This window comes from Anopheles arabiensis, chromosome 2, assembly GCF_016920715.1.
Source record: "Anopheles arabiensis isolate DONGOLA chromosome 2, AaraD3, whole genome shotgun sequence".
NCBI classification, from domain to species: Eukaryota; Metazoa; Arthropoda; class Insecta; order Diptera; family Culicidae; genus Anopheles; species Anopheles arabiensis.
In genome coordinates this window covers 77,602,428-77,621,794 of record NC_053517.1, presented here as the reverse complement: position 1 = coordinate 77,621,794, position 19,367 = coordinate 77,602,428, and the positions used below count along the sequence as shown (strand labels likewise).

General features: G+C 45.8%; 1 protein-coding gene across 2 annotated transcripts in view; it reads right to left on the bottom strand.

Moving 5' to 3' along the window:
* LOC120894148 overlaps positions 1-19,367 on the bottom strand; it is a 53,773-nt gene that overhangs the window by 30,879 nt on the left and 3,527 nt on the right. The gene's annotated exons all lie outside the window — the stretch shown is intronic.

Here is a 19,367-nt window from a genome sequence, read left to right as displayed (position 1 = left end):
AGTGCGACCGCCACCGTCAGGCCGAAGTAGAAGCGGACGGTATCGGGAAGGTCAAGGTTTACTAGCACGAGCCGGTAGAAGAGGAAGCCCACGAGCAGTCCGTACAGAGCTAGCAGAAGCGCACGGGGCAGCAGCAGCTCGGTTCGCTTTTCGCCCGCAAGAAGTTTGTACGGGGTGGGATAGTTTCGTTCGGAAGGTGGTGAAAAACCGGCGGAAAAGATATCTTATTCTAGAGAAGTTCATTTTTGGAGAATAGAACCTGTTGACTGTGGTTTAATTGTTCGCTAACTGCGATGTTCTCGCTGGATTACTTGGATGTTTGCAATGATGCTGCCACCATCCAACTCAACTGGATCCGATGTAAATACCGAAAACAAAAGCACAATTGGAATCGAATTACTCACCTAGAATGAAAAATGGAAGAAAAAAGAACCAATTAGAAACCAAGCAATACGGGAAACATGCTGCACTCAGCACTAATGAAGGGAAAACATATTCAACCGTCAAGCAGCAACCGTGGTTGCGCGTTGCGAGAATTCATACGTTTTTAATTGATTGCAATAACCCAAACAACTCACAGGGAGGGACTGAGGGAGGGAAGGAAGACGCTAACATATGGCCAGCAATCGATAGACAATTGTGATAAGGTAGCAAACGGCAACAACGGGCCCGCCGTAACACCAAACAGAGCAACAATGCAAAGCATCGGACCCCGGTAATGGCGGGCTCAGTCGGGTTTAATGCAACATTTTTCTCACCCCACGTTCAGAAAACGTTCTTGCGCCTGTGTGCCTGCATACTGTCCGCGCCCACCATAAGACCACACGAAACCCGAGTCTCGTCTTCATTCGCATCACCCATCAGCAACGATGTTGTAGCTCGAGCGTGGAATCATTCGTCTCCACATGAGGGCCCCTAGCCTCTAGTTCAAGAATCTGGACTCGACCAAACCTTACCCACTTGCCACCCACCGATATGTGTGTGTCTCTCTCTCTCTCTCGCTCTCCCGCACGATCGCGGTTCTAATTACAAGATTTTATCGTCTGTAAATAATGAAAACGAAAAGAGAAGCGTCGGTAGACGGGGTAGAACAGTCGATGTGGCGCACCGTGGCGTGACAACATGCGTCGGTCGGCACGCCTGTGCTGGTCGGGCGTTGGTCACTGGACCTTCGTGCCTGCGCTCGGCGTAAGTTCACACTCGCTGGACGCTGGAAGGTGGCTGACCAGCTGGCTCCCAACACTGTCCGCCAAACGGAGCCATGTACAGATTTGTAGCCCCGTACATCGCGGGCACGAACGGGAACTACGACATACCAAGGAGCAGAAACACACACACACACATACGTGGTGGCTTCCCGTGGGCTGCGCAGTCTTATCGTTTCTTTCTCCGCCAGTGAACGCATCAGGCAGTGCTTGTTCGGCTCATAAATTCGCACGAGACGGGTGCGCAAAACATGATCGTGATGGGTTCACGCATCAAGCCGCGCAGCAGCGCAGGAATGCATTGCGCCGCACCACGCGATAGCGTAACGAATGGACGAAACACGAGTGCACACACAAACACACTTAAGGTTCTAAAGCAGACCGCACGACACGGGCTGGCAACTTTAAGTGGAAGCATAAACTCCTGCCAAGTCCAAGGAAAGGATCGGAAGGAACCTACCCTGAACTTCCCTATTATTATGCATTTTTTTCTCACCTTTTCACGCGATTAGTGTTTGTTTTCTGTGTGGTGCAGCAACAAAAAAAAAGATAACCCCACAATGGTCTTTGGACAACGGTCGTGGGGCACCGAGTTACGATTGCTTTTCCCGCGCAGAGACATTAATCTCCCGGAACGCCCGGAAACTTCGCAAGAACGAATGAAGACATTAGTCAGCGCCCGGCCTCCGGGATGATAGATCATCCTGCCACAAGTCACATGTGTGAAGTTTGTGCGAACGGTGCGAAGTGTATCATATAAGTGTGTTGTGGGCTGTGGGTGGTTGGACGAGGGGTTGAGCGGGTTTGATGATAAGCAATTATGCAATAAGGGGAAGTTTTTATGCACGATTCAGCAATTAAGCTATCCACCGCGTTCGCGTCTCATTATCTGTATGGACCGGGACATGGCAGAGGTGAAGCGGAAGATGATCTCTCCATTGAAGGGAGGGGAAGGTAGAGGTCAGAGCTGTACTGAGCCGTCTCCAGAGCCGGGAAAAGGTCGATCAGGTGACGGTAATGTGTAATGAGTTTCGCTAATGTAGGTGACGAATCGGACTATTACGCGGCTGGGAAGATGGCCGTGTTCCCGTTAGGTTATGCTGGATGTTTGCGTGAATTTGTCGTTCTGAAGATGATGCGGTTTTTTTCCACAGAGCTTACAGTTGGAGTTTTAAGATTAGAAAGCCACACGAGTGGACCGATTCGATACATGACAATACGTTCTGCTGCATCCCACAGTCTGTGACTAACGCTCGAGCATCTATCAGAACGCATCATCAGTGGCTCACACGCGCGGGCCCGTGTTTTCCACCTCCAGGACAACCTAGCTAGCCAGTTGGGGTGGCCCATAAAAGCAGAGAACTCGGAGACTGTACAGTTAAACTGTTCGGTGGCGAATTTATTGATCCCTACGCCAACACGCGGTGTGCAAAATATTGAACGGCTTTTATTGGCCGGTTGGCCGGGGGTAATGCGCGACGTACAATTCGAGCTATCAGCTATGCAAGATTAGGAGGACACGGTTTTCGTATTGGAAATGCTAACTCGAGAGCCTGTGGCTGTGTGTGAAAGACACATTCCAAAAATTTATGGCTCATGTTTGTGCCGTGGCAGCGACGACCTAAAACAGAGGTCGGTGAGATCGCCCGGTAACAGATAAGCCCCACACAAGACAGCACGCTTATTCTTATTTTGGCTGCCTGGAAAGCACTTCTTCAGAAGCTTCCCGGGCTGTGGAACGTTGTATTGACAACATTGTATTTTAAATCATAGGAGTTGGCGTTGGCCATCCCTCCCAGCAGCAGCATCGCCGTGATGTATTACGCTCGGAGGGGTTTGAGCAAATCGCTCTGCTCGCGGGACGGAACCACGGGCGAACTCGCGCGAGGTCGTGCCCACCCGCAGGACAGCCAATTCCTGGGGGGTGGGGGCGCGCGATCGGTAATAAACATAAATCATAAAATACGCAAATACATAGCTATTGGCCGCCCGGGCCGTGCATGGCCTCCTTTGGGTGGTGACCGTTGTTGGATGAGCATGTGGTTGGGGCACAGAGAAGAGTGAAGAAACAGTAACACAATAGTAAGGGGTTGAAGTGGCTTTTGAGAAGGGTTCTTAAGAGCTATGAATTTCTAAGCTGATTGATAAAGGTAAAAAACATGATTATAATGTATTTGTTTAAGGTTCCTTTAACAATATTCCAAAAAATTCTCATAAAGTTATACTGTAATCGGTAATTTTATTTTAACATAACGCTCAATTACATTTTTATTCAGCATTGCTTTCATGCTCGATTTCATTATGTTCCATAATGTTGCAACGAATGGGTTTAGTAGACCATGTAATTTTCCCCAACACACGCATGATACCGATTCTGATATAATTTATGTGGCGTCCAGCTTCAATTGCGGCCAAACCATACCACAAACGGACGGATTCAGACAAAGTACGCCGAGTTCTTCCCGAGGCCAGCATACTCGATCCAATTCCTTCGCCTGCGCGCCACAGAAGAGAACGACGAAGAAGAGGAGAGGAAAATAATGTACCATTCAGCACCGGGAACCGGGATCACGAATTCATTAGCATTCAATTGGTCCACAAATTGAACGGGTTGTTTGGTATAAAACAAAAAAACACACACACACACCGACAGTCCGCATGCTGTCGTGTTGTCGTAATGGGTTCATATGTTTTATTTGCTTACCGGGTTGTTGTTGTGCTTGCGTTCGCCGCGAATCGCGATGAAAGTTGCGCGCGCCGAACGAACAAGATCGTCGCTCGTATCTCACCGCGGAAGAGAAGTTGCTCTGTGGTGAAGAGTGTACCGGAGCAATTGGGCACCTGAACCTGAACCCATTCCCAGTGTAACGATACCGCCAGGGTCTGGTACTGAGGACGTTATGAATTATACATACAGTATCGCGCAAACGGACGTTGTTGGAACGAAATCGGTCAATTTAATTGTGTTTCAATTCGAACAACCTTTTCTTCTTCCCGATCGTTGGTCCGGCCATGGTGACAGAGCTGTGCCCGGGGACGGTGGGCAGGGAACTCGCTTGTTTCTCGCTTCTCCCCGTCCTGGCTAATGCGGGCTCTATTGGAATTACTTAATTTTATCGCATTCGTTTGCTGATCGTTTGCTGATTATGGAGCGCCATGTATCGTGTTACACGCTGGCGAGGAGGGAGATCGAGGGTGCAAAAATAGCAACGGAAAAGAAAATTAACACAACGAACTGGGTGTCATAAAAATGTATAACACACACGGCGTGTCGTCCCCATAAGACCGTATTGTATAGCGTTATCGAATCGTAAGAGTGCGATTTTATGACAACATTAAAGTACGGTCAGATAACTTTCCTACACATTGTTTGATTGCGTGCCATTCTTTATGTTAAATACACATTATAAAACGAAGAAACTGTCAAAGAAGTAGGGTGGGGAGAAATTATAAAAAAACACTATGTCTTGCCAACGAATGTCACCCGGCACCCCACCCTATTGCTGCATAAATTCATGCCACGTTCCCTCGTGGACGTGGACCTTCAAAGTTGTTGTACAAAATCAGATAACTCAGCTGGCAGAGCTGAGTGTCGCAGTATTGGAACGACACTTGAAGGTTTCAGCTTTTTCTACCTGGATTTTTTTCGAGACGCGTTACTGAAACCACTTTGCTACTGGTCACTGCGGTACGCAAACCCGTGGGAATTCAAAGGTAGCTGGTGCTTGGGAAAACACTACCGATCTAGTCGCGTCCACCCAGAGATCTTACAAAGCGATCGCTGTCATATCCGCACAATGATGAAGGGTTAGAAAATGAAACGTTACGAAACGCGGACCTGTGTACCCGGTTGCAATGAAGAGGCAGTGAAAGATAATGCCATAAATCAGACGCAACTGGTGGTGGTACCGGCGTTTTGCTCGGGGATTTATCTTTTTAATTGTAATGGTTCTTTTTTTATATCGCACACCGAACGGGCGCAATGAAGATGTTGCGCAATGGATGCGGTTGTAGATGACTTGGACATTACTGGAAGAGGAATGGTGAGATATGGCTAAGTCTGCCTGGTTGAATGCCTTTTTCGTGAAGGAATGCTTTAACTTATGCTATTTATTCTTAATCCATAATACTCCAATATGCTTTAATTTCAGTGTTTTAGCTTAATCGATCAAAGCGAACTAAGCTCAAAAGCGCACCAAACCACTACACTACAATGTATCACGGACACGGCAACCAAATCGATCATCTGACTCACGAAGATCGTGCTTAATCGTCGCGCTTGATTCATTAAACGATCGCGATTGCTTCCACAAGTTGGTGAAAGGATCGCTACCCTTCCCCTTGTTACCGATATTGTTCCATTGTTTTCCCGCCAATTGGCATTACATCACACCGAACCGTTCAGAATCGCAGCAGAACCTGCCAGCAGGAGCAAAGGGTAATCGATCGTGCGGACACCGAATCGTCGTCGGTCCGCTTGCCTTCTGTCTTTCTCTCTCTCCCTCTGTTGCCCACTGACCCAAATACCGGGGTGGAAAATTTAGCCAGCCTTACTGGCACGGGCACGGCGCCATTAGCAGTGAACGGCACAAGAAGGGTTGCAGGCGCTGCGCCTAAGGCGTTTTGTAGGAAGCGATGCAACACGGTCCCGGACGGGGTGGACAAGTTGGATTGTAATTAATTCATTCTTTTCCCATAAAACAACCACCCCGAAGTTGGTCACCGTGGCCGGGTGGGTTGGTTGTTGCTGATGAACACAACGAAGGAAAAAAAATCGGGGACAAAATGTGACTGTGAGTGAAATGGGCAAGGTACAGCAGCCAAAGAACGGTGGCAGCAATAGAGGAAGCTGGTAGAAGATGTGTATATTTAGGCGAAACCAGCGTCTAATTGGAAACAATAGACACTCGGCACATCGGTACCGGCCTGCTGCTTGCCCCTTTGCAAGACATCGCTGGCACTGGTTATAAACGACGCTCCCGCCGTTTCTTACCAGGTAGATGATTAAATGCGTCTCGCTGGCGGTGGGCCACCGTCTGGCCTTGTATGGGTATTGAATTTCTGGTATCCCACCACAACAAGAAGGAGTGGCGGGAGGGAGAAAAAGAATCATTGAGTACATTGGACGTTTAGTAAGACACAAAACACAACCGACTAGCTGGATCTGGACAAACAGGGAAGGCAGATAGAGGCAACGTCGGCTGATACATTCATCTTGGGAAGCTGAGAAGCGACAACTTTCCACCGATGCTTGTTACTTACTACTAGCGGCTCATTACCGACTTTTAGAGAGCTCTTGGGTCGCTTGACACCGGGGCAAGTGTTCTGGAAGCTAGGCTCATCCCCTTTCTCACTTTCTCAGGCATACATTAGTGTCGGGTGCGGTGTAATTGAGTAGAGATGGTTTGTGGTAGCAGCAGCCATTGGGCACGGTGGTGCGTTGGTAAGATAAAATTCCAACAAGCTTTTGTCGTGGCTTCTTCCGCAGCCGTCTGCAGCTGGACAGATAACAGGTATGTGTGCGGGACAGTTTTGTTTGTTGGTCTGACGCATCCATTTGGATGAAATTAGGAGAGGGAGTTGGAGCATGGACCACAGAATTGTACCGTTCAGTGTCTTATGAATTCTATCCTAAGCTGAGGCTAGCATCGTTTAGGGAGTTCAGGAAAACAACGACGATGCTTTATAGCTCTCTCTATATTGAATGCTGTTCCTGTTTCAGTAGAAGTCTTTCATGCTTACGCAGATAACTAATTGAATGCCTGCCTAATGGAAAGTCTCGACAAATTGCTTCACTGACGCGTTGGTAGCAACTATGTACGCTTTGTAGTACCTTCGGAATCAGCGCTTCTGAAATATAACGAAGATACCGAATTTGGACATTCGGTTCGGTTGGTGCAATTAGACAAGTTATTGTTGAGTCTCGTCGCTCATCAAGCAGGTATTGACAGATGGGAGAGGGTTTTGAGGGTGCACATGACAGGTTTAGAGACGATCTTCGCCCGTGCCCGTGGTTTGGATTGATTTAATTATCATCTATTTCCATTCTCCAGAAGCACATTGTGGAAGACGTTTGGAGGGTGTTGTTTGGATATGGTACACTTTAATGATGCTTTGTCTTCAGATTGAGGATCAATAAAACCCGACATCGAAATAGTCCCTGGATCAAGCATCCGTTCCTCACAAGGCTTTCGGGAATTAGCGGCTTGCAGTCGACTTATTACTGATGTCCGTTTCTAATCATTAAATAGCTAAAGAAGCCCAGAACAACCTTCTCGAATGAAAGACGCTCTAGACGGTGTTCTAAAGTAATTATTGCACCTGCGGATAGGATGGGCATCAGATTTCAGTGTTAGAAGCTAGAAGAGCGATAGGAGAAGTGGAGCAAAAAAGAAGCTAACAACAAATCGAACCACATTTCGTTCCGCTTTCGGTTGGGGTTTTAGTGTTACGCTGGAGCTACTGACAGCAATAAAATGTTAAGAATCAATTTAACAGTTCTGACCGTGACTGGCCGTATGCAACCACTTCAAGCCGGATGATGCTCATTAGGTCAAAGAGGGGATGAGGCGTACAACGTTCTGTACGTGGCAAGTGTGTACGATCGGAACACAACAGGTGCAACCGATCATTCGAAATAAATCATGTCTCGCTTTACTCCTTAATCGCACTCAGAGCGGCAAGCATCACCGTGTGAGCTGAGGAATTATGATTGTTTCTGTTGAAATGAAACGAAAAGGCAACAGACACTCGCACTAGATATCCCGTCCGTTTGTAGCAGGGCGTTCGTTTTGTAAAGGCACTCATTAGCACCACGGTTTTTGGATTCGATGGTACGGTTGTGCCGCGGTTCTAACGGTGCAAACTACCACGAGTGCACTCGGCCAACTGCTGGTCCTGCTTTGATATGATTTGATTAAATTACTATCAATAATAAAAATACATAATCGACCATCGGCCAGCCAGGAACGGGATTGCTGACGCAAGCGGCGAAGGCGTAAGGTGCATGCGCGAGCGCACACTGAACGTATTATGTGCGCGATCATTTATGATGCTTCTTTAGTGGTGGGTCTGGTTGATGGTGGTTCTGACGGACGCAAACTGTACAGTTATACAACCGTTTGATCGTATATTGATTGCTCAATTTTGGAAGGTTGTGGCCATTCATTGTGTTTATCGGACAACATTCTTTGGGGGCGCTTCCGAGGGTACGATTGTGTTTCTGTTGTTTTCATTAATCTTTTAGAACACGGGAGCGAAACGGTGTTGGGATGGGATTTTGAAACGAAATGATGTTTCTTATTTGTTTTAGGCAAGTGATAAGTATCAGTTTGAGCTCTGCTTTCGTCTTAGAATTGCTTCAGAGAGCCTGTTTATTTAGCCCAAGGCCAACAAACTCATTTGTTACGTTCTATCTCGAGCATAGTTTCCCTGGGGAATCTCGAGAGAAAACCACTCACCGGAGCATAAAATCATTCAATTATTATCGCCAATAATCTGCACAACCTTCGGCAGAGCTGGCACGGGCTCGTACACGAAAGGCTGCGGTGAGGTAGGTATTTATTTCTATCTCCCAACCGCATTGGTTTTATTTTTCTTTTTAAAATGCAACAAATAAACCCACCCGTACCACACACCAGTGAGTACCTTTGTGTGCCCGAGAAGATCTACAGTAGGGAATAAAAGACACGGGACAAACCTTTTGCTTCTGCATCTGTCGGCCAGTGTGTGCATAAGGTGGAACAAAACGAGAAACAAACACCCCGGTCCCTGAAGAAGAGTGCAAAGAACGACCGCAGGGATTGACAAGCCACCGAAGAATGTCCCGATGGGCGCATCTCCCCAACAAACCGGTCGGATGCTACCGCGTGAACCTTTTTGCTAAAGCTCTGTCCAATCGGCACAATCAAACCCGGGCAGAAAGGAGCCCGGGCTCTCCATACACAGCAGCGTTGCAAGGGCCCTCGAAAGAGCGTCCACGCGTATTAAGTGGTTTGACAAGAATAGGGCCATAACCATGGGGGCATACGATTTCCATTTAGAGCTGCGGTATCTAATGAAGATTGCGGACCGTTTGAGGATCGCTCTGCTGCTTCGTAATGCAATAATGATGTTATGGAATTGGGTATGTTTCTAGGTCTTCTTGTACGGGACCGACTATGACGACGACGAAGATGATGATGATGATGAGGCGCAGTATGTTCGCTGGGGCACTGTGCTACCCTGTGATAGCTTAATTTGTGTTCGTGCGCTTGATTTTTAGGAGCATCAGCAGCAGTGAAACAAGACTTTTCTTTTTACCATTTAATTGATGATAACGATCACACGATAAGAAGCGTACAATCGGAAAAGGGTTTATGGAAAACCGGCTGCCTTAATTGAGGGCGGATGATCACCTTTTCAACTGCGATCCCGCTTCAACGTGCAGGTAGCCAAGCTTGCTTCGTCATTAAAAAGGGTGACTTTCAAGAAGAGTTCGTCTTTTCGGTAAGTGGCTTAAGTGAAGTAGGTAGCGTTTTTTTGTCCTATTTTTTGGGGAAACACTAACACTATAAATCACCCGATGGTCGCACCTTTCGGCGTTGTGTGCGTAAAATGACGTCAAATTTGCATACCATTCCGGCTCGAAGGACCATTCTGTTGATCAAACTCCCACCCGTCTTCTGCATGGAAGATTGAATTGTAGATGACTCAATCTGAAGCAAACGGCAACACGGACAATAGAATGTGGTGGCTTTCCCAGTCAGTGGCCTATTGCATAGTAAATTTCGGCCTTTTCTCACCATAGCACCCCTCCATCGTCTTCACTTGAAGTGCTTAAAAAGTGGTTAGAAAATGCGTGGCGCCTCCCGAGTGTGCCAAAATTTGTGCCAATTTTCTTTTCTGCCCACGCTGACACCGAAAGCCGCACCGTCGATCCACCGTACCGCGGCAAAAGCTGGGCGGAAAATTTGTGTGGAAATTTTACGTCCTACCAACGACCTCCTCTCTCGGCGCATCGAGATTGATGTGCTTCTCTCGTTGAACAAAGCGAATTTGCGCTTAGAGACGATCAGTTAAATTGCTTCCATGCCGGTTTTTGGGCAGTGGCAAGGCGGAAAATCACGCACAACGGCAGCATCATCGCTCGCCACCCGCCAAAAGAAAGCGAACTGGTTTAAATTTGAGTAGAAAGATTCCTCCAATCCACCCCTCTAACTTCGAAGCAGCGCCGAAAACGACCTCGAAAAAACGTGCCGAAAATCTAGGAAAAACGTTACCGGCTTTAATTGAATCAAAATTATAGTGCACCCGGCTGTGGCCTGGTGCCGCTCGTGTCGGATGACTATTTGGAGCACTTTACGGTTTTACGGTTTTGTTTTGGTGTGGAGTGGAGGGGAGTGAGGGAAATGAATTTTCACACCAACACGTTTTGGGGTTCTGTGCCTGCTCGTGGCATCAACGTTCTCAGTTTCATCCGTGCGCCGAGTCGTCAAAGCACCTGTGGGGGTGGTACGATTTTTGGAAAGGGGAACATATTGTGCCGGTTACCTTCTTTTTGCTGCTCCCTCTCTTCAGCTCTCAACTGCCAAATAGACCAAATTTACTGACAGACCGACAACCGACAGACCGACAGACTCCTAGTAGTTGCATTAGTTTCACACCAATTCACTGCCTCACGGCATTCAATGCGAGCTTTTTCTTTTCTTGCTTTGTAGCTTTTCCAGTTCAGAGTTGCAGTTTTTTTATTGGCCAAGGTTATGTGAGATGTTCAGGGAAGGTCTTTGTGTTCCTTTCTTTCTATTCCATTCTTCGTTATGGCAAAACATTGACAATGTTGATTGCAATTGCCATTGTCACTACCTCATTATGAGGGTGTGTTTTGGGTTTGTTTGTGTTTTACTTCAATTTGATGAAATGTTTGTACTGTTGTTACTTTTTCAAAAATGATTTCAACGTTTATTTTAAAGTAAGTTGTTTATTTAATAATTTTAAATTTTCTTGAATAAAAGTGTCAGTTCCTCATTGTAATGGGATATTTTTTTAATTAATTTGACTCTAATTTTGTTGTAGTTCTGTATTTACTTTTTAAAAGTAATCCAATGTAAGTTTTCCAGCTTATGTTTTTGTTATTCCATTTTTGTTCAATATCTTATCTTTTTAGTTATCTTGTTTAGTTGTAGTTTTACATATTATTTACTCTTAAATTGAATATTTTACATGGTGCATAATTTAATATGTTTCTCGATTTCCCTCAATTACATTGCTCATTTAAATTTTCATTTTATTACTGCGTTTTGTTTTCCCATTTTCCTGATTCTTATTTTCATGAAATAAAATAGGAAATATTTCCTACAATCTATTTTTTTCCAACATAAATGCCGTAACTGGGTCAAAATTCAATGCACAAAAACAATAAGCCGGCTGCAGCTCGTTACTGCTAGCAGAACTAATTGATTCCCTTCTTGATCGGAAAAGCGGCAAAGAGATCGCATTAATTGGAACATGAAGCGTACATGCTGGTGGGCCCCGCCCCAGGATGTTCGCGTTCCGACAGGAACTGGCCGTCTTTTATGTACTCCGCCCTGTACCAATCACCTCAATTTCGATCCCCCCTCCCCCCTTCCAAAGAAAAAATCCGGAAGTGTGGGCGATCAATTTGGCAAACAGTGGCAAAAAATGAAACCAACCGTTTTGGGGCGTTTCGATAGGTGTAACCGGCTCTCATTGAACCGGTTTACTTAAGATTTCGGAGCGATCAATTTTAATGCTCTTTAGTTTTTTTTTACCTTGACCTGTTACAGCTATTTTGCTTAACTAAACGGGGGTTTCTTCAACCAATACTTGAAAGATGTTTATTAATTAGGTATTTCCCTTACAAGAGCTGGTAGCGGTTTAAAACAACCGCTTAGGGAATGGGCACAACACCTTATCTGATACAAGATCAAATATTGATTTTTTAATTAATATTCACATATTTCATGCAAGCTTAGACTTACAGTACGGACTGGGATTTAAAAATCAGATTTGAATTATTAAATTTCACCAAGACCAGTAGCTGAAGGGATGAAAAATATCTGGTATTAATTACGCCCGGGAAACTCTAACAACCAACACACTCGCTATCGAGCATCGCGCAATCGAGCGAATCTGCAAATAAATGTAAATTACAAACAGTGGACTTGCGTCCGATCACACCGCACTAGATAACAGTGGCTTCAATTAAGCATGTTTTAATAGTACACCTGCCACGTAAGATCGCGATAATCCTTCGCTTCGTGAATCCCGGTTTCGTTTCCTAATTAGGAAATGAGTTAATGAAAACTAACTCCACCGTTTCCAGGCGCAGAAGCAGCACCGCCCGCTCAAACGATCAAACAGACGACGGCCATTCCCGTCAGAACGCTGTCCGCCGTCGCGGCAAGCGAAGAAACCAGTTGCTCAGCCTGTGCACCTTTGCTGCCCTGTGACATCAGTTTGACTTGAACGATGCAAACGTTCATTGAAATTTACAATCGGCCATCGATCCGAGGTTCGAGCAAGAACGCGTTTGCTGCCGTGAGCGTAGGACGCATTACGGCTGGCGGGCGCAGAACCTGAAGGTAATCTCCGGCGAGACTTTGTAACTGCATGGAGACAGGCACGGCTTGTACACGGCTTGCCACCAACTTCCGAATGGAGCCAAGTCGAGGGCCACCTTGTGCAAAACCTGCAACATGCGATTGGCATTAATTTATTCGCCCGGAGAACCGCACGGAACGGACTGGACTGGAGGCAACTTCGAGTGAGAAAATCAAAATGTTAAACTAATATGTGTAGCCAATCTTCATTCCTCGATTTGCTGGACAGAGGAGAAGGCCAAGCGTAGTCGCCGTAAAAGATTTATTTCTGCACTCACCGGTGTCGTACGATTGGCGTGTTTTATTTTTATATCACACGATGCTGCAAGGAACTTGTTTTAAAAGCTCAGACCAGAGATTGCTGTGGTAGGCGATAACAGCATTATTTTGCATTTCCGGTTTTGGGACCAGGTAAGGTTGAATTTATCTGCGGACGGAGAGAAGATCAATGCTTTGATGCTGTTTCGGACCAAAACCATCGTCTCGTTTATTAAAGACTCCGAGACATCGACCACAATTTCCAGGTGTTGAAAGCTATCAATTTGCAAAGTTTTCAAACATCTCCCCCCTTGAAGGTACGATCAAACCGTTACGATAATGCAAAACCGCACGAAAAGGTGATGCGCGGTAATGTTATGCTTTTGTTAAGTTTAGCAAAATTCAAGCGATGATCCGAGCGAAATTGTTTCGCTCTTGGGTGAGCCCCGGCTAGGCGAAGATGAAGTTTCAAAACGCCGATTACGATCGCTGCCAACAGCTGCGATCGACAAGCTCGATTCCCTTTGATGTGATCGTGCCAGAGCGCCGATGGTTGGACGGCTGAATGTCAGAAACATTATTCCCGTCGTCGATAATCTACGCCAGCAGCCGTCAATTTGGGCGTTAACCAATTTGAAGGCACGAAAGAAGACGAACCGGTGCTGAAAAACAGCGACAGGACGGGGTTGGTTGTGAAGCTAAACTCTGTTGAGGTCTTCAAGATGAAAAGTGCAAAGTGTTTAGGTGTCTTGCTTCCTGGTTCACCGAAACTCTTCCGCCAACTCAAGGGCCGACCGTAAACGGTCCACAGTATCGTCCGATCGATGGGGATGTAGAACATTTTTAATCGTAAAATCAAACTGCACACACCAACTGCGCTCCCCCCGGAACGATGATAATTTACACATTTCTTCTGCTCAATCATCGCGTCTGTGGGCCGGTCGATGGACAGAGCCGTCAGCTTCGGTGGCCGCAGAGCGTAGAAGTGCATTACTCACAGTTGAGTTTATTTGCTGGCGTTCTTCTACTCATTCTTCTCTGTGCTGGACGATCGTCTGTGATGCGAACGGGTAGAACTTGTGCAAGGCGATAAATCGTAATGATCATGAGGCGATGCTGATGTCGATCATTACTCAACGCGATCGCATTGATGTTGCTGAACGGGTGCATCACTTACAGTAGGAGTGTGTATTGATGCTGTGGCAGTAGTATAAATTCCAAGAGTATTGAGAGAGACAATTGATTTTATAAATGTGTATGCTCTCGTTTGAAAACTACTTATATTCTTCTTTACAAATCAACACTCCACTGTTTTATTAGCTGTGGTAAGCTAAGAGCTAAGCTAAGCTGTGGTAGCTAAGAGGTATTGTTATAAAGAAACACTGTATTGAATATTGAAATAAAGTAACTGCAAATCTTCAAATAATGTTGAATCTGTAGTACATTTGCAACCCTCACTGTGCTGTAATTCAACCAGCCATAAAAGGATGCTCTAATGTGTCTCAACCTCGACATCATCAGAAACGCCTTCGCCCGCACTTTAGCGAATGGAAAATGGAAGTAGATCGCCTCTGGCCCGGGGTGCTTATCAGATTCTGCTCGTACCATACTCCCGAACGCTTTCCGTAAGGTCCATTGGCGGTTTCTAGCCCTGGTATTGTGGCCGCCATTGGTCGTTGATTCCCATGAGATGGCAAATTTTACCACGCCACGCCAGTACAGTGGTCGGTTTCCGCAAGTGCTTGGGAAGCAGAGAGGCTGCCATTGCCATTATGAAACCATCGGCTGCATTGAATTGTTATGCGCGATAATTACCGCCCACCGTAGCCGGTGAATATTCCCGATCCCAGGGCGGGTGAGCTTCAGCTTGCAGTACTTCTTTTAGACTGTGATCCCGAAGCCCGATGCACTTTCCGTGCGGGACAAAGCATTGTTTTGTAACGCTCTCGGTACAATTGTGGTTTATGAGCATTGCAGTGTGTTGCATAGGAAATTCACAAACGTTTGAATTGTTTAGAGCAAAGATGTTTTGAATAATGTAGCAAAATGGATAAACAATTCTTTGGTTTGAGAATAGGGATGTGACCAACTGCGGTTTGGTTGTTTAATTAAGGTTAAAAAGTTAATGTAATTCGCGGGAAGTAACAAGAATAATTATTAATAAACAATTTTTTTTTCAGGAAGGAACGGTCCGAAAAGGCCGTATTGCTTAAAAACAATGGTTATGTTATTCTTCAAAAACTAATGTGTAAAGCCAACTCAATTCTAATTTGATTCTACAGATGCTGGCAGTTATTATACCATACCGAGTAAGCGAGACTTCAGCGAGACATCTTTTAGTAACGTCAAACGACTAGCGTATAAGGAAGCTTGCTGTTGACGCCTATACTAACCCGGACCAACCCTGGTTCCTACGCTTCTATTCGAACAACACCCCGGTACTTTACCCCACAAGGCCACTTAGCTTGTCTGGGTTGAGCCACGGATCGAAGGTAATGACAGCCAAAGCCAAACCTACTGCTCGTTGCACCACGTCGATCAGTCGACTCGCCTGCCGGGTTCATCACTTCTACCCAAACACGCAGCGTTTAAGTCACTCTGCCCCCGGTCAAACAGTTCTAGCCGTGTGGGAGCTCATCTTCCTGCGCCGCTCCGTTTCCCACCCATCCCAAAAGGAAGGTTAAAAATGAATTGCTTCTGACAGGGCCCACGTCACGTCCTTCCAGTTGAATGGAGCCAGACACCGATCCGCGTGCATTAATCGCAGCCGCATTATCCGTTAATATAGCGAAGCTGTAGGCAGCGGTGTAGAGAGAAGAGATTTCAGGCACGAGAAGGTGTCTTACAAAAGGAGGAAGCTGTCAGTATTGTTTACTCATCCGGGTGCCGTTCTTGTTAGGTGTCGAACCGTCATTGGCAGCTCGAAAACGGAAAAAGATGGATAAAGAAAGCAGACAGACGCTGAGCCATCGATGGTACATGCAAAAACTGGAAAAGACATCCCTTGGGCAGTGTTTATTGTGTATCATTTCCTTTCTTGGCGAAGCTTGGATTGAAGGTCACTGTAAATTCCATTCGCTATGGAATGCAGTTACAAATGGCGCCTGTATCTGCAATTGTACACAAAATGCTCTACGGATTGCTCGCATGTTGTGCTCTTTGCGTAGCTTTAGCCAGATAAAGCTTGAAAGTCTTCTGCGTAAAAGGGGGACATGCCGTTCCACATCTAGTTGACAAATTGTTATTAAGAGTGACTCCAAAACTCGTTTCCCATTGGGTGCTCGCAGGGAGTTTAACACCATTGACCCTTTATGGTTGAATTTTTCATCCCGACACTCACTTGGTGTGCTAGTAACTTTAAGGGTCGAGTTGACCATAAAACGTATTACCGTGACCGCTGCACGCTAATCAACTCTGCATTAGATGACAAACCAATCCCACCTAGAGGCTGTCATCACTTCGAATAAAGCACCACGACCCATTCCCGAGAAACTCACGCTCAACGCTGTCAACGTCGTCGTTGGTGCCCCTTCAACCTCCAACGCTAAGCGAACAATTGCACCTCGGGGCTGTTGTGTGTTGTCGGCGTCACCATCTTCGTGTTGCTGGAGAAAGTTTTGCATGACGCATACCATCTGCCTTAATTTCGTGCTAAGCAGCTAAGGAACCGTATGCTTGCTGGAGCGATAGCACCGTGTGTACCTTTGTACCGTGTGATGTGCGAGGCTCGTTTTTTGTGATGTCATTCGATACTGAACAAAAAGTGAGTCTTCACACACAGGCACAGAATAATTGGTACCGTTCTGCTGGTACGCGCCTGCGCTTGGGAAAATGAATAGCCTCTGCCGAAGCCTTTCAAATTGCTCATTAGCGCGGCAGCTTTCAAGGAATAGTACGGTTTGCCGTCTGCAAGCAGATCACATCTAGGGGATTTTTTAAACCACCCTTAACAGCATGACACGAGAAGCTGAAAGAAAGAGCCTTCCGATATGTTTGCTGGATGCTGCCTCGGGCTGCAGTGAAAGTAGTGCAGGAAATGGGGAAAGGAACCAGCGGTCTAACGCCCTTTGGAAGGTGTGCCGGGAAGTGTTAGCGAAAGTGAGTTACAGAAGCCGTGTCGAGGTTTGGTTTGTTGTGGTGCGGTGTGAGTTAAACAAAACGCCAGAAGCCATACGACGCTTCGGAAGCCAGCCTCACCCTTTGATTGGAATTTTATGGGTGATCACTTTCACTGATGCTGAGAGTTTGATGCGAAGTGAAACAGGCAACTAATTATTTACAAACGTGATTGGTAGTAGAACTTGAAAATATGCACAGGTTTTGTTAGTTAAAATAATTAACTACTAACAACAAGTAAAATACTTTGTGTAGCTGAAAAATTACGAAATTTAGCTAGATTGCTCTGAAAGGAAATAAAAGACTTCAACAGTACAACAAGCGAGGAACCCTTCGCTCGTGTTATATGAAGGCGACGGGAAATAACGTTATTTCTTGTATATTTAATATAAGTATAGCGTTGACCTAACTCTAGTTGAATCGTGTCAAGTGATCATGAAGATCGTGATTATCACCTAGAAATGATCCCGTCATAATGATTCGTTTCCCTGAAAGAATGCCTCGTAAAATAAATGCCAATGGGAAAGTTCTTCGGCAAAATGACTTGCTTCCACGAATCGTCACATCTTATTCGCGTTCTGTCCACTTGTTGGTGCTCTGGACTATAAGTAGCAAAAAAGCGTGAAAATGATACTTTAGAGTCAGACTATAACTACTTCCTTTGAAAACAACGAACTGTCACACGTTTTTACACTGCATTCAATACTATCAGCATCGTGTTATCTCTCAAAGGAAGAGCACCTTTTGCACCATCGAGCCAAGTGTCCATTATAAGAACAGAGCAAGAAGTTAATAGCAAATATATAAATGGCTTAAACATACAGTGTTACACCGAGAGCAGTGTTTTGCAGATGATCTGTCCATGGCAAGGGATTATAATTAGCAAAAACATAGCACACAATCGTGTCACCGTCGTTGATGACAGCGGCACAATCGACAGGTTGTTTGCCAGGTTCTCGAAACCATAATTACAGCACCGGGTCCGGGTCGCAAAGTCGAGGTTCGATGCATTTTACAAAGAAGCAAAAAATAAAAAGACATTCTCAACCTTCCCACACCAGGCATGCGCAACAACGGAAACGACAGAAGCCTAATGAGAGATTCGCTTTTACTTTACAAACTTCATCAAAAAAATAATAAGAAGCAGAACTGCATCTAAAGCACACAGGGAAAATCACTCACTCCCAACTGCGTGTTGCCTTTCGTTCGCCGCAGTTTTGTTTCCAAGAAAGAGGTGCAACATAACAAAAAGGCAAGCTCTCCTTGCCAGTGTGCATCGACCGGCTGCAAGAATGTTCTTCTCCGCCTAATGGATGGACGGGCGCGAATGGATGTGATGGTATGTGCATGGATTGCATGAACTGAAGTATGAAAAAGAAGCGAGATGCGTTTTCTAAACGGACGGAAAGCCGAATACCGAAAAGGAAGCGATAATGCGCCAGCCGGTATAAATCATGCTGCCATATTTCCGTTCCAGTGCGGTGATGCGTCGGTACGTGACGACGGCGGTTATGCATCCGGCGACGACCACACAGCCGACGATGACGACGGGGCCTCGGACAGCCAGCCACGCCAATCCCCGTGATAGAAGCATTTCGAGAGAGGTTCGAACGTGTCCGCAGCGCATATTGAATCTAGAAGCCATAAATCAGCCTTCGAGGCGATGATGTACGCTGGCCCTTTGCGCAAAGCCAGACTCTGGGGCGATGATGGGCCCGCGCTGGTATGTGGTGCATTGAATGACGCTCTGGAATGGCCACGGTGGGTTGCGTGCGGTGTGGAATTTGTGACAAATGCAGTGGGAACACTTTCCAAGTGCATTTGAAGAGTGCAATTCCGTGGGTCATCGTGAGTAAGTAGGAAAATGGATCAGCAAATGCGTAATGCGAAGAAGCATGTGTGGAAAATTGCTAAAGGGTTTCCTATCGATGCTATTTTATTGCTGATTTTACGTGTTTGTATTTGGTGTTTGCAGATACATTTTAGGCTGTTATTGACTTTTGTAATTTATTTGGTAATACAAAAAGTAATAATGATGATAAGTAATAATTTGAGAATACAAACAGCAGTTATAATATTTAACGTTTAAAAAAACTGAAGTGATAAAGGATAAAATCATTTGATTCATTGAACATGGTGTATATTTTGATTGCGTAATTGCAATACCCAAAAAGGAAAGCAAAAATGT